The sequence below is a fragment of the Bombina bombina genome, chromosome 3 (genome assembly GCF_027579735.1).
Source record: "Bombina bombina isolate aBomBom1 chromosome 3, aBomBom1.pri, whole genome shotgun sequence".
Lineage (NCBI taxonomy): Eukaryota > Metazoa > Chordata > Amphibia > Anura > Bombinatoridae > Bombina > Bombina bombina.
In genome coordinates, this window is record NC_069501.1 from 405,367,954 (window position 1) to 405,390,814 (window position 22,861).

Below are 22,861 nucleotides of genomic sequence, written 5' to 3' on the forward strand. Positions count from 1 at the left end.
TGTTTGGCAGCTGTATCCTGAGCTGTAAGCATGCCTCGCTTGTACCTGTCGCTGGGCCATGCGATTTCTGCATGACTAAGGAGTGAGGCAGTGCAGAAATAGCATAATGGAGGACATCCCAGGTGGTCGAAGGGACAGTGACTGTGTATACAATCACTGTGACAGCCAGTCACAGTGATTGTATACTTAAAATGGAGCCTGGATACTGGCAAGCCCCAGTGCATGCTGGTATTAAGCTCAGTGACCAATCACTGAATGCCCCAGGAGTGTGGCAGTCCAGCGGTGCACAGTGATCACATGTCAAACATGACAAGCCATTGTTTGTGAACAATGGCTTGTATTGGCCCCTCCCCTTCTGTCTCAGTGAACACATAAAGTAATAAACGTGTCACATTTATTTTAATAGTGTTTTTATATATACCTGTTTTTAAAAAACTTTCGGCTAGATTACGAGTTGTGCGTTAGGGTTAAAAAGCAGCGTTAAGAGGTCTTAACGCTGCTTTCTAACGCCCGCTGGTATTACAAGTCTTGAAATGACAGGTGTACCGCTCACTTTTTTGGTCAGACTCGAAAATACCGCAAATCCACTTACGTCAATTGCGTATCCTATATTTTCTATGGGACTTGCATAATGCCGGTATTACGAGTCTAACCAAAAGTGAGCGGTACAGCCTCTCCTGTCAAGACTGATACCGCATTTAAAAGTCAGTAGTTAAGAGTTTTATGGGCTAACACTGTAGCTTAAAACTCTTAACTAAAGTGCTAAAAAGTACACTAACACCCATAAACTACCTATTAACCCCTAAACCGAGCCCCCCCCCCACATTGCAAACACTAACTAAAAATGTTTAACCCCTAATCTGTCGAACCAGACATCGCCGCCACTATAAAAAATATATTAACCCCTAAACCCCCGCCCTCCCGCATCGCAAACACTAGTTTAATTTTATTAACCCCTAATCTGCCGTCCCTAACATCGCTTACACCTACCTACATTTATTAACCCCTAATCTGCTGTTCCCAACGTCGCCGCAACTATATTAAAGTTATTAACCCCTAAATCTAAGTCTAACCCTAACCCCCCCTAACTTAAATATAATTTAAATAAATCTAAAGAAAATTGCTATAATTCACTATATTATTCCTATTTAAACCTAAATACTTACCTATAAAATAAACCCTAAGATAGCTACAATATAACTAATAGTTACATTGTATCTAGCTTAGGGTTTATTTTTATTTTACAGGCAACTTTGTATTTATTTTAACTTGGTACAATAGTTATTAAATAGTTATTAACTATTTAATAACTACCTAGTTAAAATAAAGACAAATTTACCTGTAAAATAAATCATAACCTAAGTTACAATTACACCTAACACTACAATATAATTAAAATAATTACCTAAATTAACTACAATTAAATACAATTTAAATTTTTTTTCTAAAGTACAAAAAAAACCAAACACTAAATTACAGAAAATAATAAAATAATTACAAGTTTTTTAAACTAATTACACCTAATCTAATCCCCCTAATAAAATAAAAAGCTCCCAAAATAATAAAAAGCCCTACCCTATACTAAATTACAAATAGCCATTAAAAGGACCTTTTGCAGGGCATTGCCCCAAAGTAATCAGCTCTTTTACCTGTATACCCCCCCACCAACATTAAAACCCACCACCCACACACCCAACCCTACTCTAAAACCCACCCAATACCCCCTTAATAAAACCTAACACTAACCCCTTGAAGATCACCCTACCTTGAGAAGTCTTCACCCAGCCGGGCCGAAGTCCTCCATGAAGCTGGGCGAAGTGGTCCTCCAGATGGGCAGAATTCTTTATCGAAGCCGGGAAGAAGAGGTCCTCCAGATGGGCAGAAGTCTTCTTTCAGGCAGCATATTCTATCTTCATCCATCCGGCGCGGAGCGGCTCCATCTTCAAGACATCCGACGCGGAGCATCCTATTCCAACGAAGTCCAACTAAAGAATGAAGGTTCCTTTAAATGACGTCATCCAAGATGGCTTCCCTTGAATTCTGATTGGCTGATAGAATTCTATCAGCCAATCGGAATTAAGGTAGAAAAAATCCTATTGGCTGATGCAATCAGCCAATAGGATTGAGCTCGCATTCTATTGGCTGATCCAATTTTTTTGGCAGCTCACTGATACCTAAGCAGCACTGGTATTGAGCTGAGTTGTGGACCTAAATTTTGCTCTCCGCTCACTTTTCTGCGGCTAACGCCGGGTTTGTAAAAACCCGTAATACCAGCGTTGTCTGTAGGTGAGCGGTGAGGGAAAACTGCTCGTTAGCACCGCCAAGCCTTACCAACAAAACTCGTAATCTAGGTATTATATTTTTAATTTTTTTTAAAATTTTAATTTAATAAAGTGGGTTTCTTTTTAGTTTTTTACCCCTATATTTTATGTCCTGACCTGCCCTTGGCAATACAAGGGATAAACATAATGGGCCAGATTACAAGTGGAGCGCTAATTAATTAAACGTTAATTACGCTAGAAGTTAGCTTTTTTGTAAGCTGAAGTTAGAATATCACGTGCATGTTCACATACTTCCCAATAGAAGTCAATGGAGAAAAAAAAGTGAAAAAAAAAACTTGCACACCATTCTCAAGCAAACCCGATTACATATTCTCATGTGTGCTAACTCGATTAAATGTTCTTCACATACAACAATATGTTCTATTTATTCATAAATACATATTCTACAAATATCTGATGGTATTTTGGTACAATATATATCTATACCTATAAATAAACATGATTATATACAGTTATAGATATATACAGATATTCTATTTAGAATACATAAAACCTATTCTTCTATGTGCAGAATATTGAAATGTGAAATATTTACAGTAAATAAATAGTAAAAATCTTTATTAAAAATTAATATTGTATAAATGTTTTTTTTTTATGTTTTCATCTACTTAACTGCAAAGGGTTCCAATGCACCTCAATATATGCCTATATATGTGTACATATGTATTTACAGTATATGTTTATATGTGTAAATATGTCTGTAAATACATATAAATATATATATATATATATATATATATATATAAATATATACATGTATATATATATATATATATATATATAGGCATACAAAAAAGACTCTTCTCTCCTTTTCAAGGTTTTTACATTTATTGGTTCCAACGTTTTGGCCCAACCTGACAAAGGCCCAGGTTGGCGCCGAAACATTGGAACCAATAAATGTAAAAACATACAGCTAGATTTAGAGTTTTGTCTGTAACGACCCGCGTAGCTAACGCTGGCTTTTTTCTGGCCGCACCTTTAAAATAACTCTGGTATTGAGAGTCCACAGAATGGCTGCGTTAGGCTCCAAAAAGGGAGCGTAGAGCATAATTTAACGCTACTGCAACTCTCGATACCAGAGTTGCTTACGGACGCGGCCAGCCTCAAAAACGTGCTCGTGTACGATTCCCCTATAGGAAACAATGGGGCTGTTTGAGCTGAAAAAAAACCTAACACCTGCAAAAAACATCATTTATGTAAGAACTTACCTGATAAATTCATTTCTTTCATATTAGCAAGAGTCCATGAGCTAGTGACGTATGGGATATACATTCCTACCAGGAGGGGCAAAGTTTCCCAAACCTCAAAATGCCTATAAATACACCCCTCACCACACCCACAAATCAGTTTAACGCATAGCCAAGAAGTGGGGTGATAAGAAAAAAGTGCGAAAGCATAAAAAATAAGGAATTGGAATAATTGTGCTTTATACAAAAAAATCATAACCACCACAAAAAAGGGTGGGCCTCGTGGACTCTTGCTAATATGAAAGAAATGAATTTATCAGGTAAGTTCTTACATAAATTATGTTTTCTTTCATGTAATTAGCAAGAGTCCATGAGCTAGTGACGTATGGGATAATGACTACCCAAGATGTGGATCTTCCACGCAAGAGTCACTAGAGAGGGAGGGATAAAATAAAGACAGCCAATTCTGCTGAAAATAATCCACACCCAAAACAAAGTTTAAATCTTATAATGAAAAAAACTGAAATTATAAGCAGAAGATTCAAACTGAAACAGCTGCCTGAAGTACTTTTCTACCAAAAACTGCTTCAGAAGAAGAAAACACATCAAAATGGTAGAATTTAGTAAAAGTATGCAAAGAAGACCAAGTTGCTGCTTTGCAAATCTGATCAACCGAAGCTTCATTCCTAAACGCCCAGGAAGTAGAAACTGACCTAGTAGAATGAGCTGTAATCCTTTGAGGCGGAGCTGTACCCGACTCGACATAAGCATGATGAATCAAAGACTTTAACCAAGACGCCAAAGAAATGGCAGAAGCCTTCTGACCTTTCCTAGAACCGGAAAAGATAACAAATAGACGTCATCCAAGATGGCGTCCCTTGAATTCTGATTGGCTGATAGAATTCTATCAGCCAATCGGAATTAAGGTAGAAAAAATCCTATTGGCTGATGCAATCAGCCAATAGGATTGAGCTCGCATTCTATTGGCTGATCCAATTTTTTTGGCAGCTCACTGATACCTAAGCAGCACTGGTATTGAGCTGAGTTGTGGACCTAAATTTTGCTCTCCGCTCACTTTTCTGCGGCTAACGCCGGGTTTGTAAAAACCCGTAATACCAGCGTTGTCTGTAGGTGAGCGGTGAGGGAAAACTGCTCGTTAGCACCGCCAAGCCTTACCAACAAAACTCGTAATCTAGGTATTATATTTTTAATTTTTTTTTAAATTTTAATTTAATAAAGTGGGTTTCTTTTTAGTTTTTTACCCCTATATTTTATGTCCTGACCTGCCCTTGGCAATACAAGGGATAAACATAATGGGCCAGATTACAAGTGGAGCGCTAATTAATTAAACGTTAATTACGCTAGAAGTTAGCTTTTTTGTAAGCTGAAGTTAGAATATCACGTGCATGTTCACATACTTCCCAATAGAAGTCAATGGAGAAAAAAAAGTGAAAAAGAAAACTTGCACACCATTCTCAAGCAAACCCGATTACATATTCTCATGTGTGCTAACTCGATTAAATGTTCTTCACATACAACAATATGTTCTATTTATTCATAAATACATATTCTACAAATATCTGATGGTATTTTGGTACAATATATATCTATACCTATAAATAAACATGATTATATACAGTTATAGATATATACAGATATTCTATTTAGAATACATAAAACCTATTCTTCTATGTGCAGAATATTGAAATGTGAAATATTTACAGTAAATAAATAGTAAAAATCTTTATTAAAAATTAATATTGTATAAATGTTTTTTTTTATGTTTTCATCTACTTAACTGCAAAGGGTTCCAATGCACCTCAATATATGCCTATATATGTGTACATATGTATTTACAGTATATGTTTATATGTGTAAATATGTCTGTAAATACATATAAATATATATATATATATATATATATATATATATATATATATATATAAATATATACATGTATATATATATATATATATAGGCATACAAAAAAGACTCTTCTCTCCTTTTCAAGGTTTTTACATTTATTGGTTCCAACGTTTTGGCCCCAACCTGACAAAGGCCCAGGTTGGCGCCGAAACATTGGAACCAATAAATGTAAAAACATACGGCTAGATTTAGAGTTTTGTCTGTAACGACCCGCGTAGCTAACGCTGGCTTTTTTCTGGCCGCACCTTTAAAATAACTCTGGTATTGAGAGTCCACAGAATGGCTGCGTTAGGCTCCAAAAAGGGAGCGTAGAGCATAATTTAACGCTACTGCAACTCTCGATACCAGAGTTGCTTACGGACGCGGCCAGCCTCAAAAACGTGCTCGTGTACGATTCCCCTATAGGAAACAATGGGGCTGTTTGAGCTGAAAAAAAACCTAACACCTGCAAAAAACATAATTTATGTAAGAACTTACCTGATAAATTCATTTCTTTCATATTAGCAAGAGTCCATGAGCTAGTGACGTATGGGATATACATTCCTACCAGGAGGGGCAAAGTTTCCCAAACCTCAAAATGCCTATAAATACACCCCTCACCACACCCACAAATCAGTTTAACGCATAGCCAAGAAGTGGGGTGATAAGAAAAAAGTGCGAAAGCATAAAAAATAAGGAATTGGAATAATTGTGCTTTATACAAAAAAATCATAACCACCACAAAAAAGGGTGGGCCTCGTGGACTCTTGCTAATATGAAAGAAATGAATTTATCAGGTAAGTTCTTACATAAATTATGTTTTCTTTCATGTAATTAGCAAGAGTCCATGAGCTAGTGACGTATGGGATAATGACTACCCAAGATGTGGATCTTCCACGCAAGAGTCACTAGAGAGGGAGGGATAAAATAAAGACAGCCAATTCCGCTGAAAATAATCCACACCCAAAACAAAGTTTAAATCTTATAATGAAAAAAACTGAAATTATAAGCAGAAGATTCAAACTGAAACAGCTGCCTGAAGTACTTTTCTACCAAAAACTGCTTCAGAAGAAGAAAACACATCAAAATGGTAGAATTTAGTAAAAGTATGCAAAGAAGACCAAGTTGCTGCTTTGCAAATCTGATCAACCGAAGCTTCATTCCTAAACGCCCAGGAAGTAGAAACTGACCTAGTAGAATGAGCTGTAATCCTTTGAGGCGGAGCTGTACCCGACTCGACATAAGCATGATGAATCAAAGACTTTAACCAAGATGCCAAAGAAATGGCAGAAGCCTTCTGACCTTTCCTAGAACCGGAAAAGATAACAAATAGACTAGAAGTCTTTCGGAAATGTTTAGTAGCTTCAACATAATATTTCAAAGCTCTAACTACATCCAAAGAATGCAACGATTTTTCCTTAGAATTCTTAGGATTAGGACACAATGAAGGAACCACAATTTCTCTACTAATGTTGTTAGAATTCACAACCTTAGGTAAAAATTTAAAAGAAGTCCGCAACACCGCCTTATCCTGATGAAAAATCAGAAAAGGAGACTCACAAGAAAGAGCAGATAATTCAGAAACTCTTCTAGCAGAAGAGATGGCCAAAAGAAACAAAACTTTCCAAGAAAGTAATTTAATGTCCAGCGAATGCATAGGTTCAAACGAAGGAGCTTGAAGAGCCCCCAGAACCAAATTCAAACTCCAAGGAGGAGAAATTGACTTAATAACAGGTTTTATACGAACCAAAGCCTGTACAAAACAATGAATATCAGGAAGACTAGCAATCTTTCTGTGGAAAAGAACAGAAAGAGCATAGATTTGTCCTTTCAAGGAACTTGCAGACAAACCTTTATCCAAACCATCCTGAAGAAACTGTAAAATTCTAGGAATTCTAAAAGAATGCCAAGAAAAATGATGAGAAGAACACCAAGAAATGTAAATCTTCTGGAATCGATAATATATCTTCCTAGATAGAGATTTACGAGCCTGTAACATAGTATTAATTACTGAGTCAGAGAAACCTCTATGACTGAGAATCAAGCGTTCAATCTCCATACCTTCAAATTTAAGGATTTGAGATCCTGATGGAAAAAAGGACCTTGCGATAGAAGATCTGGTCTTAATGGAAGAGTCCACGGTTGGCAAGTGGCCATCCGGACAAGATCCGCATACCAAAACCTGTGAGGCCATGCTGGAGCCACCAGCAGAACAAACGAGCACTCCTTTAGAATCTTGGAAATCACTCTTGGAAGGAGAACTAGAGGAGGAAAGATATAGGCAGGATGATACTTCCAAGGAAGTGACAATGCATCCACTGCCTCCGCCTGAGGATCCCTGGATCTGGACAGATACCTGGGAAGTTTCTTGTTTAGATGGGAAGCCATCAGATCTATTTCTGGAAGTCCCCACATTTGAACAATCTGAAGAAATACCTCTGGGTGAAGAGACCATTCACCCGGATGTAACGTTTGGCGGCTGAGATAATCCGCTTCCCAATTGTCTATACCTGGGATATGAACCGCAGAAATTAGACAGGAGTTGTATTCCGCCCATACCAGTATTCGAGATACTTCTTTCATAGCCAGAGGACTGTGAGTCCCTCCTTGATGATTGACATATGCCACGGTTGTGACATTGTCCGTCTGAAAACAAATGAACGACTCTCTCTTTAGAAGAGGCCATGACTGAAGAGCTCTGAAAATTGCACAGAGTTCCAAAATGTTGATTGGTAATCTCACCTCCTGAGATTCCCAAACCCCTTGTGCTGTCAGAGACCCCCAAACAGCTCCCCAACCTGTCAGACTTGCATCTGTTGAAATCACAGTCCAGGTTGGAAGAACAAAAGAAGCCCCCTGAACTAAACGATGGTGGTCTGTCCACCACGTGAGAGATTGTCGTACGATCGGTTTTAAAGATATTAATTGAGATATCTTTGTATAATCCCTGCACCACTGGTTCAGCATACAAAGCTGAAGAGGTCGCATGTGAAAACGAGCAAAGGGGATCGCGTCCGATGCAGCAGTCATAAGACCTAGAATTTCCATGCATAAGGCTACCGAAGGGAATGATTGAGACTGAAGGTTTCGACAAGCTGAAACCAATTTTAGACGTCTCTTGTCTGTCAGAGACAGAGTCATGGACACTGAATCTATCTGGAAACCTAAAAAGGTTACCCTTGTCTGAGGAATCAATTAACTTTTTGGTAAATTGATCCTCCAACCATGTTTTTGAAGAAACAATACAAGTCGATTCGTATGAGATTCTGCTAAATGTGAAGACTGAGCAAGTACCAAGATATTGTCCAAATAAGGAAATACCACAATACCCTGTTCTCTGATTACAGACAGAAGGGCACCGAGAACCTTTGTAAAAATCCTTGGAGCTGTTGCTAGGCCAAACGGCAGAGCCACAAACTGGTAATGCTTGTCTAGGAAAGAGAATCTCAGAAACTGATAGTGATCTGGATGAATCGGAATATGCAGATATGCATCCTGTAAATCTATTGTGGACATATAATGCCCTTGCTGAACAAAAGGCAGAATAGTCCTTATAGTTACCATTTTGAATGTTGGTATCCTTACATAATGATTCAAATTTTTTAAATCCAGAACTGGTCTGAAGGAATTCTCCTTCTTTGGTACAATAAAAAGATTTGAGTTAAACCCCAGCCCCTGTTCCAGAACTGGAACTGGCACAATTACTCCAGCTAACTCTAGATCTGAAACACATTTCAGAAATGCTTGAGCCTTCACTGGATTTACTGGGACACGGGAAAGAAAAAATCTTCTTGCAGGAGGCCTTATCTTGAAGCCTATTCTGTACCCTTGTGAAACAATGTTCTGAATCCAAAGATTGTGAATCGAATTGATCCAAATTTCTTTGAAAAATCGTAATCTGCCCCCTACCAGCTGGGCTGGAATGAGGGCCGCACCTTCATATTGACTTGGGAGCTGACTTTGGCTTTCTAAAATGTTTGGATTTATTCCAGACTGGAGATGGTTTCCAAACTGATACCACTCTTGTAGGGGAAGGATCAGGCTTTTGTTCCTTATTGTGACGAAAGGTACGAAAACGATTAGAAGACCTAAATTTACCTTTAGATTTTTTATCCTGTGGTAAAAATGTTCCTTTCCCCCCAGTAACAGTTGAAATAATGGAATCCAACTGTGAACCAAATAATTTATTACCCTGGAAAGAAAGGGAAAGCAAAGTTGACTTGGAAGACATATCAGCATTCCAAGTTTTAAGCCATAAAGCTCTTCTAGCTAAAATAGCTAGAGACATATACCTGACATCAACCCTAATGATATCAAAGATGGCATCACAAATAAAATTATTAGCATGTTGAAGAAGATTAACAATGCTATGAGAATCATGATCTGTCACTTGCTGTGCTAAAGCTTCCAACCAAAAAGTTGAAGCTGCAGCAACATCCGCTAAAGATATAGCAGGTCTAAGAAGATTACCTGAACATAAGTAAGCTTTTCTTAGAAAGGATTCAATTTTTCTATCTAAAGGATCCTTAAAGGAAGTACTATCTGCCGTAGGAATAGTAGTACGTTTAGCAAGAGTAGAGATAGCCCCATCAACTTTAGGGATTTTGTCCCAAATCTCTAATCTGTCAGATGGCACAGGATATAATTGCTTAAAACGTTTAGAAGGAGTAAATGAATTACCCAAATTATTCCATTCCCTGGAAATTACTTCAGAAATAGCATCAGGGACAGGAAAAACTTCTGGAATAACTACAGGAGATTTAAAAACCTTATTTAAACGTTTAGATTTAGTATCAAGAGGACCAGAATCCTCTATTTCTAATGCAATTAAGACTTCTTTAAGTAAAGAACAAATAAATTCCATTTTGAATAAATATGAAGATTTATCAGCATCAATCTCTGAAACAGAATCCTCTGAACCAGAGGAATCATTATCAGAATCAGAATGATGATGTTCATTTAAAAATTCATTTGAAAAATGAGAAGTTTTAAAAGACCTTTTACGTTTACTAGAAGGAGGAATAACAGACATAGCCTTCTTAATGGATTTAGAAACAAAATCTCTTATGTTAACAGGAACAGGAGTATTAGATGTTGATGGAACAGCAACAGGTAATGTAACATTACTAAAGGAAATATCTGCATTAACAAGTTTGTCATGACATTCATTACAAACAACAGCTGGAGAAACAGATACCATAAGTTTACAGCAAATGCACTTAGCTTTGGTAGATCCAGCATCAAGCAGCGATTTTCCAGAAGTATCTTCTGATTCAGGCTCAATCTGAGACATCTTGCAATATGTAAAAGAAAAAACAACATATAAAGCAAAATTCATCAAATTCCTTAAATGACAGTTTCAGGAATGGGAAAAAATGCCAGTGAACAAGCTTCTAGCAACCAGAAGCAATAAACAATGAGACTTAAATAATGTGGAGACAATAATGACGCCCATATTTTTTGGCGCCAAAAAAGACGCCCAGATTATTTGGCGCCTAAATGCTTTTAGCGCCAAAAATGACGCCACATCCGGTAACGCCAACATTTTTGGCGCAAAAAGGTCAAAAATGACGCAATTGACGCCGGAAATAATGAGAAAAAATTTTTGCGCCAAAAAAGTCTGCGCCAAGAATGACGCAATAAAATGAAGCATTTTCAGCCCCCGCGAGCCTAACAGCCCACAGGGAAAAAAGTCAAATTTTAAGGTAAGAAAAAATGATTATTCAAATGCATTATCTCAAATAATGAAACTGACTGTCTGAAATAAGGAATATTGAACATCCTGAATCAAGGCAAATAAATGTTTAAACACAAATATTTAGAACTTTATATAAAAGTTCCCAACCATAGCTTAGAGTGTCACAAAAATAAGACTTACTTACCCCAGGACACTCATCTACATGTAGTAGAAAGCCAAACCAGTACTGAAACGAGAATCAGCAGAGGTAATGGTATATATAAGAGTATATCGTCGATCTGAAAAGGGAGGTAAGAGATGAATCTCTACGACCGATAACAGAGAACCTATGAAATAGACCCCGTAGAAGGAGATCATTGAATTCAAAAAGGCAATACTCTCTTCACATCCCTCTGACATTCACTGCACGCTGAGAGGAAAACCTGGATCCAACCTGCTGCGGAGCGCATATCAACGTAGAATCTAGCACAAACTTACTTCACCACCTCCACAGGAGGCAAAGTTTGTAAAACTGATTTGTGGGTGTGGTGAGGGGTGTATTTATAGGCATTTTGAGGTTTGGGAAACTTTGCCACTCCTGGTAGGAATGTATATCCCATACGTCACTAGCTCATGGACTCTTGCTAATTACATGAAAGAAAAGCCGCGTTCAGCTCCTAACGCAGCCCCATTGTTTGCTATGGGGAAACACTTCCTACGTCTGCACCTAACACTCTAACATGTACCCCGAGTCTAAACACCCCTAACCTTACACTTATTAACCTCTAATCTGCCGCCCCCACTATCGCTGACCCCTGCATATTATTATTAACCCCTAATCTGCCGCTCCGTAAACCGCCGCTACTTACATTATCCCTATGTACCCCTAATCTGCTGTCCCTAACACCGCCGACCCCTATATTATATTTATTAACCCCTAATCTGCCGCCCACAACGTCGCCCCCACCTGCCTACACTTATTAACCCCTAATCTGCCGACCGGAGCTCACCGCTACTCTAATAAATGTATTAACCCCTAAAGCTAATTCTAACCCTAACCCTAACACCCCCCTAAGTTAAATATAATTTTATTCTAACGAAATAAATTAACTCTTATTAAATAACTTATTCCTATTTAAAGCTAAATACTTACCTGTAAAATAAACCCTAATATAGCTACAATATAAATTATAATTACATTGTAGCTATTTTAGGATTAATATTTATTTTACAGGCAACTTTGTAATTATTTTTACCAGGTACAATAGCTATTAAATAGTTAAGAACTATTTAATAGTTACCTAGTTAAAATAATAACAAAATTACCTGTAAAATAAATCCTAACCTAAGTTACAATTAAACCTAACACTACACTATCATTAAATTAATTAAATAAAATATCTACAATTACCTACAATTAAACCTAATACTACACTATCAATACATTAATTAAATACAATATCTACAAATAACTACAATGAAATAAACTAACTAAAGTACAAAAAATAAAAAAGAACTAAGTTACAAAAAATAAAAAAATATTTACAAACATAAGAAAAATATTACAACAATTTTAAACTAATTACACCTACTCTAAGCCCCCTAATAAAATAACAAAGCCCCCCAAAATAAAAAAATGCCCTACCCTATTCTAAATTACTAAAGTTTAAAGCTCTTTTACCTTACCAGCCCTGAACAGGGCCCTTTGCGGGGCATGCCCCAAGAAGTTCAGCTCTTTTGCTTGTAAAAAAAAACATACAATACCCCCCCAACATTACAACCCACCACCCACATACCCCTAATCTAACCCAAACCCCCCTTAAATAAACCTAACACTAAGCCCCTGAAGATCTTCCTACCTTATCTTCACCATACCAGGTTCACCGATCGGTCCAGAAGAGCTCCTCCGATGTCCTGATCCAAGCCCAAGCGGGGGGCTGAAGATGTCCATGATCCGGTAGAAGTCTTCATTCAAGCGGGGCAGAAGAGGTCTTCCATCCGATTGAAGTCTTCATCCAAGCGGCATCTTCTATCGTCATCCATCCGGAGCGGAGCGGCAGCATCCTGAAGACCTCCGACGCGGAACATCCATCCTGGCCGACGACTGAACGACGAATGACGGTTCCTTTAAATGACGTCATCCAAGATGGCGTCCCTCGAATTCCGATTGGCTGATAGGATTCTATCAGCCAATCGGAATTAAGGTAGGAATATTCTGATTGGCTGATGGAATCAGCCAATCAGAATCAAGTTCAATCCGATTGGCTGATCCAATCAGCCAATCAGATTGAGCTCGCATTCTATTGGCTGTTCCGATCAGCCAATAGAATGCGAGCTCAATCTGATTGGCTGATTGGAAGATTTTGTAACTTAGTTCTTTTTTATTTTTTGTACTTTAGTTAGTTTATTTCATTGTAGTTATTTGTAGGAATTGTATTTAATTTATTTATTGATAGTGTAGTGTTAGGTTTAATTGTAGATAATTATAGATATTTTATTTAATTTATTTATTGATAGTGTAGTGTTAGGTTTAATTGTAACTTAGGTTATGATTTATTTTACAGGTAAATTTGTAATTATTTTAACTATTTTAGCTATTAAATAGTTCTTAACTATTTAACAGCTATTGTACCTGGTTAAAATAATTACAAAGTTGCCTGTAAAATAAATATTAATCCTAAAATAGCTACAATGTAATTAAAATTTATATTGTAGCTATATTAGGATTTATTTTACAGGTAAGTATTTAGCTTTAAATAGGAATCATTTATTTAATAAGAGTTAATTAATTTCGTTAGATTAAAATTATATTTAAGTTATGGGGGTGTTAGTGTTAGGGTTAGACTTAGCTTTAGGGGTTAATACATTTATTAGAATAGAGGTGAGCTCCAGTAGGCAGATTAGGGGTTAATAATTGAAGTTAGGTGTCAGCGATGTTAGGAAGGGCAGATTAGGGGTTAATTATTGTAGTTAGTTGGCGGCGACGTTGTGGGGGGCAGATTAGGGGTTAATAAATATAATACAGGGGTCGGCGGTGTTAGGGGCAGCAGATTAGGGGTACATAAGTATAACGTAGGTGGCGGTCGGCAGATTAGGGGTTAAAAAAATGTAATCGAGTGGCGGCGATGTGGGGGGACCTCAGTTTAGGGGTACATAGGTAGTTTATGGGTGTTAGTGTACTTTAGAGCACAGTAGTTAAGAGCTTTATGAACCGGCGTTAGCCCAAAAAGCTCTTAACTCCTGTTTTTTTTCTGCGGCTGGAGTTTGGTCGTTAGATTTCTAACGCTCACTTCAGACACGACTCTAAATACCGGCGTTAGAAAGATCCCATTGAAAAGATAGGATACGCAATTTACGTAAGGGGATCTGCGGTATGGAAAAGTCGCGGCTGAAAAGTGAGCGTTAGACCCTTTTTTGAATGACTCCAAATACCGGCGGTAGCCTAAAACCAGCGTTAGGAGCCTCTAACGCTGGTTTTCACGGCTACCGCCAAACTCTAAATCTAGGCCTTTGAGAAGGAGAGAAGAGAAGAGTCTTTTTTGTATGCCTAGACACGTTTATGACTTAGGCTCTAAGAAGTCATGCTAGAGTGCTAACTTTACATGGAAACATATATATATATATATATATATATATATATATACATATATATATATATATATATATATATATATATATATATAATTATATTTATATACTGTATATAGATATATACTGTGGATATATATATCCATCTTTAGAGTTGTATATATATATGTATCTCAATGTTAAAGTCCTTTTTTTGCCTGCCTTTTTTTTTTCCTAACACCTGAGATCTAATATGTTTGAACCCTTATAACTTTTGTGTGCAATGTTTTGTAAATATTTATTAGATAATGATATTATGAGTGTAACTATACTTTGTAATGTATTTTTTATGTGTTTTTTGATTTTTTTTGTTAAACAATTAACCAGAGCTCTGAAAATCACAGTAATCATTCTAGCGTAAATTGCGATTGCGCTCAAGAATTCCCATTTACTTTCAACTAGTAATACGAGTGGTAAACCCGACGAGTGCAAACCCCTGCAATAAACCCCTTATCACTCGCGCGCAAATGTTTGCGCTCCACTCGTGATCTGAAACATTGTGTCAAAATATCTCTAGATAAATACCCTGGGGTATCAAAATTCTACAAATATATACTTTTGTTTGACTGGAATTGGGTGACCTCTATTTTGTTTACAGTCCAAGCATAGCAAATTTTAAAGTTAAACCAATATGTCGACCTTTGTAGTATTTGACCTATAATTATTATAAATTACTTGGAAACCTAGACATATGGGGGATTCCTAGTATCAGGACAACATAATGGGGGGTAGTTATCAACGCGTCTAATTTACCTGCCTTCGCCGGTCCAATACGCCCGCCTAAGCTCGCCTCACATCGCCGCCGCGGACCTGAATACGTTCGCCTAAGTTATCAAAAAAACCTGTAAAAAAGCCGCGCACCAAGTACGGGGCGATGAGCAGCGGACTGTGAGAGTTATCACTGATCCGATCTCGCTGCTCTTCGGCTTTTTCACAGCTTTATTGATACCCCTGTCACTAAGCACTCACACTAACTGCACTGTTCTACCCCCTATACCGGCGCCCCCGGAGCCCCCTGCAACTAAATAAAGTTATTAACCCCTAAACCGCCGCTCCTAGACCCCGCCGCAACTCTTATAAATGTATTAACCCCTAAACCGCCGCTCCCGGACACCGCCGCCACCTATATTATACCTAGTAACCCCTATCCTGTCCCCCCTATACCGCCGCACTCTATAATAAAGTTATTAACCCCTATCCTGCTGATCCCGGACCCCGCCGCAACTAAATAAATAGTTTAACCCCTAAACCGCCACTCCCGGACCCCGCCGCAACCTATCTTAAACTTATTAACCCCTAATCTGCCACCCCTACACCGTCGCCACCTATATTAAAATTATTAACCCCTATCCTGCCCCCCCTACACCGCCGCAACTCTAATAAAATTATTAACCCCTAAACCTAAGTCTAACCCTAACCCTAACACCCCCCTAACTTATATATTAATTAAATACATCTAAATAAATTTAACTCTTATTAACTAAATGAATCCTATTTAAAACTAAATACTTACCTTTAAAATAAACCCTAATATAGCTACAATATAAATAATAATTATATTGTAGCTATCTTAGGATTTATTTTTATTTTACAGGCAACTTTCAATTTATTTTAACTAGGTACAATAGCTATTAAATAGTTATTAACTATTTAATAGCTACCTAGTTAAAATAAAGAGACATTTACCTGTAAAATAAAAACTAACCTAAGTTACAATTACACCTAACACTACACTATACTTCAATAAATGAATCCTATTTAAAACTAAATACTTACCTGTAAAATAAACCCTAAGATAGCTACAATGTAATTAATAATTACATTGTAGCTATTTTAGGATTTATATTTATTTTACAGGTAACTTTGTATTTATTTTAGCTAGTTAGAATAGTTATTAAATAGTTATTAACTATTTAATAACTACCTAGCTAAAAGAAATACAAAATTACCTGTAAAATAAATCCTAACCTAAGTTACAATTAAACCTAACACTACACTATCATTAAATAAATTAAATAAATTACCTACAAATAACTACAATTAAATACAATTCAATAAACTAACTAAAGTACAAAAAATAAAAAAAGCTAAGTTACAAAAAATAAAAAAAATAAGTTACAAACATTTAAAAACATATTACAACAATTTTAAGCTACTTACACCTAATCTAAGCCCCCTAATAAAATAGCAAAGCCCCCCAAAATAAAAAAATTCCCTACCCTATTCTACATTAAAAAGTAAACAGCTCTTTTGCCTTACCAGCCCTTAAAAGGGCCTTTTGCGGGGCATGCCCCAAATAAAACAGCTCTTTTGCCTGTAAAAAAAAAATAACCCCCCCCCAACATTAAAACCCACCACCCACATACCCCTAATCTAACCCAAACCCCCCTTAAATAAACCTAACACTACCCCACTGAAGATCATCCTACCTTGAGTCGTCTTCACTCAGCCGAGCACCGATGGAACTGAAGAGGAGATCTGGAGCGGCAGAAGTCATCATCCAAGGGGCGCAGAAGAAATCTTCTATCCAATGAAGTCATCATCCAGGCGGCGCTGAAGAGGTCTTCGATCCACTAGAAGTCATCATCCAGGCGGCATCTTCAATCTTCATCCATCCGGAGCGGAGCGGAGCCATATTCAGAAGAGCCTACGCGGATCCATCAACTTCTTCCCGATGACTAACGACGAATGACGGTACCTTTAAGTGACGTCATCCAAGATGGCGTCCCTCGAATTCCGATTGGCTGATAGGATTCTATCAGCCAATCGGAATTAAGGTAGAAAAATCTGATTGGCTGACTCAATCAGCCAATCAGATTCAAGTTCAATCCGATTGGCGGCGGTTTAGGGGTTAAACAGTTTATTAGAGTGGCGGTGGGCTCCGGGAGCGGCGGTTTAGGGGGTAATACATTTATTTAGTTGCGGCGGTGTAGGGGGGGCAGATTAGGGGTGTTTAGACTCGGGGTACATGTTAGGGTGTTAGGTGTAGACATCTCCCATAGGAATCAATGGGATGTCTGGCAGCAGCGAACCTGAACTTTCGCTATGGTCAGACTCCCATTGATTTCTATGGGATCCGCCGCCTCCAGGGTGGCGGATTGAAAACCAGGTACGCTGGGCTGGAAAAGTGCCGAGCGTACCTGCTAGTTTTTTGATAACTAGCAAAAGTAGTCAGATTGTGCCGCACTTGGGTGCGGAACATCTGGAGTGACGTAAGAATCGATCTGTGTCGGACTGCGTCTGACGGATCGAAGCTTACGTCACAAAATTCTACTTTTGCCAGTCTCTAGCCTTTGATAACTAAGGCAAATCAGCCTCGCCACAAATATGCTGCGGAATTCCAGCGTATTTGAGGTTGACGGCTTGATAACTACCCCCCAATGAATCTATTTAGTGGTATTTTTCTTTAGCTAAATTATTTTTGTAGATATTGTTATAAAGAAAACAGCCAAATATGTTTTCCATTTTTTCCCCATTTTTTAAGTATTAAATTCCTATTTACTGATATTTTATATCCCCATATAGAGTATTACTAGAAAGGCCTGTTTGTCTGTAAAAACAATGGGTCAGATTACAAGTGGAGCACTAAATATCGCTTGCATGCACTTTGTAATAGCAGCGCACAATAATGTGCACTGATATTACAAGTTAATCACAAACAGCTAGATTACAAATCTGTGCGTTTGTCTTTTAACGCTGAAATGGTGGTAATATCAGCATTAAAACAGCACAGCAGCCATTACAAGTCTTGTCGGTATACGTGTACCGCACTCTTAAAAATGAAATTTTTTAATGGGATTCCCATAGCGCTGGTATTACGAGTTTTGCATTCTGGCTAAAAAACTGCGTTACAGTCTAAAACGACAAGATCCATAATGCCATCTAAAGTCAGTAGTTATGAGTTTTACGCTACAAATCTGTAACATAAAACTCATAACTAAACTGTCACAAAGTACACTAACACCCATAAACTGCCTATTAACCCCTAAACCAAGGCCCTCCCATTGCAAACACTATATTAAACCATAATAACACTTAATCTGCCGCTCCGGACATCACCACTAAAAATTTCCGCCGCTCACCGACATCGTCAGCACTATAATAAACTTATTAACCCCTAAACCGCCGCCCTCCCTCATCGCAAACACTATTTAAATATTATTAATCCCTAATCTGCCGTCCGCCCACATCTCCCCCACTATACCGCCGCCACTATAATAAACCTATTAACCCCTAAACCACAAGCCCCCACAACAAAATATACTAAAGTAAACTATTGACCCCTAAACCAAAAGCTCCCCACATCGCAATAAAATAAATTAAACTAGTAACCACTAAACCTAACCATAACCCTAATTTTAGATTAAAATTACAAAATTTCCCTATCTTAAGTTAAATTAAAATTTACCTGTCAAATTAAAAAAAATAAGTTTAAACTAACATTTAAACTAATATAATTATTAAACTAAAATTAAACTAACTACAAATTAAATAAACTATATTACACATTAAAAAATCCTAACACTACTCTAAAAATTACAAACGATCTAAATACAAAAAAAAAGACTAAATTACAAGAAATAACAAACACTAAAGTACGGAAAATAACAAACAAAATTATCGAAAATAAAAAAAGAATTACACCTAATCTAATAGCCCAATCAAAATAAAAAAGCCCACCCAAAAAAAAAAAAAAACCTAGCCTACAATAAACTACCAATACATTGTCCTAAGTTAAATAGCTCTTTTACCTGTAAAAAAAATACAAAGACCCCCCAACAGTAAAACCCACCACCCAACCAACCCCCCAAAATAAAAAACCTAACTCTAACAAAAACCTAAGCTATCCATTGCCCTGAAAAGGGCATTTGAATGGGCATTGCCCTTAAAAGGGCATTTATCTCTTTTACATGCCCAAATCCTAATCTAAAATAAAACCTACCCAAAAAAGCCTTTAAAAACCTATCACTAACCCCTGAAGACCCACTTACAGTTTTTCAAGTCCCGCTTGAACGATCTTCATCCAGGCAGCGAGAAGTATTCATCCAGACGGCCTCTTCAATCTTCATCCCAGCGGCGAAGTCCTCGTCCAAGCGGCGAGAAGTCTTCATCCAGACGGCCTCCTCAATCTTCATCCAGACGGCATCTTCTATCTTGATCCCGGCGGCGCAGAGCGGGTCCATCCTGAAGACATCCGGCGTGGAGCATCCTCTTCATATGGTTGCCGCTGTACACTGAATCTTCAATGCAAGGTACGCTATCCAAGATGGCGTCCCTTGCATTCCTATTGGCTGAAAATTTTGAATCAGTCAATAGGAATTAGAGATGCTAAAATCATATTGTCTGTTCAAATCAGCCAATCGGATTTAAGCATCTCTCATTCTATTGGATGATGATTTAAGGGCCATTGGTAGTTTATTCTAGATTGGGTATTAGAATAGGAATACTTTTTAATATTTTTGATAATTTGTTTGTTATTTTGTGTAATGTATTTTTTTAGGGGGTGTTTGTTTTTTTTGCAGCAAAAGAGCTGTTTAACTTAGGCAAAGCCCTACAAAAGGCCCTTTTAAGGGCCCCCCAAAATGCCCTTTTAAGGGTTCTTGGTAGTTTGGGGGGTGGGGGTTTGTATACTGTTAGGGGGTGTTTGTTTTTTTGTAGCAAAAGAGCTGTTTAACTTAGGGCAATTCCCTACAAAACACCCTTTTAAGGGCCCTTGGTAGTTTATTCTAGATTAGGCTTTTTATTTTGGCGTGTTTTTTTTAAGGGTATTAGAATACGAATCATTTTTTATTTTTTGGATAATTTCTTTTTTTTTTTTAATGGTAGTTTTTTTTTATTTTTTGTAATGGTAGTTTTTTTTATTTTTTGCAATTTTAGGTTTTAGTGTAAGGTAGCTTAGGTTTTATTTCACAGGTAATTTTGTATTTATTTTAACTAGGTAGTTAGTAAATAGTTAATAACTATTTACTAACTAGTCTACCTAGTTAAAATAAATACAGACTTACCTGTGAAATAAAAATAAAGCCTAAGCTAGCTACAATATAACTATTAGTTATATTGTAGCTAGCTTAGGTTTTATTTCACAGGTAAGTATGTATTTAGTTTTAAATAGGTATTATTAAGTTAATAATTGTAAGTTTAATTTAGATTTATTTTTATTATGTTAAAGTTAGGGGGTGTTAGGGTTAGGTTTAGGGGTAGGGTTTGGTTTAGGGGTTAATAGTTTAATTTAGGTTGTTGCGATGTGGGGGCTGGTGGTTTAGGGGTTAATAGGTTTATTTAGTGGTAGTGATGTGGGAGGCCAGAGGTATAGGGGTTAATAACTTTATTTAGTTGCAGCGATGTCGGGGAGCGGCGGAATAGGGCTTAATAACTTTAAGATAGTGGCGGCGATGTTGGGGTGCGGCGAAATAGGGGTTAATAACTTTAATATAGTAGCGGCGATATTGGGAGCGGCAGATTAGGGGTTAATACCTTTATTTAGGTGGCAGCGATATTAGGAGCGGCAGATTAGGGGTTAATAACTGTAGCCAGGCATCGGCGATGTCGGGGGCAGCAGATTAGGGGTGTTTAGACTTGAAGTTTATGTTAGGGTGTTAAAGATAACTTTTTTATCCCCATAAACATCAATGGGGCTGTGTTACGGAGCTTTTCTTTTGGCAATCGCAGGTGTTAGACTTTTTTCTGACCCGCTCTCTACATTGATGTCTATGGGGAAAGCGTACATGAGCACGTCAAAACAGAGCTTGTTTTTGGTGCGGTATGGAGCTTAAAAGCACCATATCGCCTGCACAAACCAGTTTTTTTTTAAACTTGTAATGGCTGTGCTATAGGCGATTAAATAACGCCACTTTTGTTGCGATCGCTAATTTCCTTATAGCGCTCAAAACTCGTTATCTAGACGAATGTGAGCGTGAGCTTGCATTCAAAGTACTAGAAAGCATCGCGCTCACGAAATAGTGCGCTTCCATAGGCTTCTATGGGAGCCTCGTTCTGATGCCGTTACAGACAGAACCTCTTGCAGCAAAGGGGGTAAGTAGCGCAGCGAAGGAGGTATGAAGCGCAGCGATGGGCAGCATTTTAAATATATATGTAAATGAATATATACATATGTATATTTTATGCTAGATTTTATTTTAATAAAAAACTACAATGCCCTCTATTTTGAGGGCATTTGGGGCGCTTTTAGAAAATTAACCAGAGATCTAATCTCTGGTTAATCTTCGTAGTGCTAATTGCTAATGCAAGGTCGCTGTAGCAATAACCAGCCACTTGTAATGGCTGGTTTATTATTGCGCTACCTTGCGCAAATTTGCCCGTTTGCGGGAGTGCAATAATTTAGCATTCCACTTGTAATCTAGCCCTATGTGTATTATATGTATGGGTGCACTTAACTAGAGAGCAGATAATTAAGGTGAAACCAACAGTGAGCAAAATAGCTTGTGTCATTTAAGCACAGAAACTGGGAAAAACCTTGGTCATTAAAGGGTTAAAGTCTACTTTAAAAACCACCAGCACCATTGTTTACCCTAGTGCCAGCATCATTTCCACTACTGCCATATTTTCTTCGGATTACCTGTATATTTTACATGCCGGACAGATAGCTCAGCATGCTAATGCACTGTGGCTGAGCTCTGTAGCAACCCGAGGGTTGCAGGTTCGATCCCCGGCGAGGTCCACTCAGCCTTTCGTCCATCTGAGGTTGATAAAATAAGCAGTGTCTAGAGACCCTTATGGGTGATTAGCCGCGCTTTACAACTACCACATACATACAGTTGCAGTTGAATAAGCTCATCTCATGCTAAAAGGTTGTCACCAGCAGAAGACAGACAATGAAAGAGTAATAGATGATTTATTAGGGAATAGATAGTTGCTCTGTCCAGGGGAGTTGCACTAGAGGCTTGTGCCTCAGACCATGTTAATGTTGACAAATTGGCCTCTATTTATCAAGCTGTCATCCGCAAATACGCTGGAATTCCGGAGCGTATTTGTGGTGAGCCTGATTCGCCTTAGTTATCAAACCCTACAGACCAGCAAAAGTAGAATTTAGTGACGTAACATACGATTCGCCGGACTCAGTGCGACACAGATCGATGCTTACGTCACTACAGATGTTCTGAATG

General features: G+C 37.8%; 1 protein-coding gene across 3 annotated transcripts in view; it reads right to left on the reverse strand.

Annotated features, from left to right (window-relative positions):
• The window catches only part of LOC128653352 (sushi, von Willebrand factor type A, EGF and pentraxin domain-containing protein 1), a 260,201-nt gene that overhangs the window by 24,504 nt on the left and 212,836 nt on the right, over positions 1 to 22,861 (reverse strand). The window lies entirely within an intron of this gene.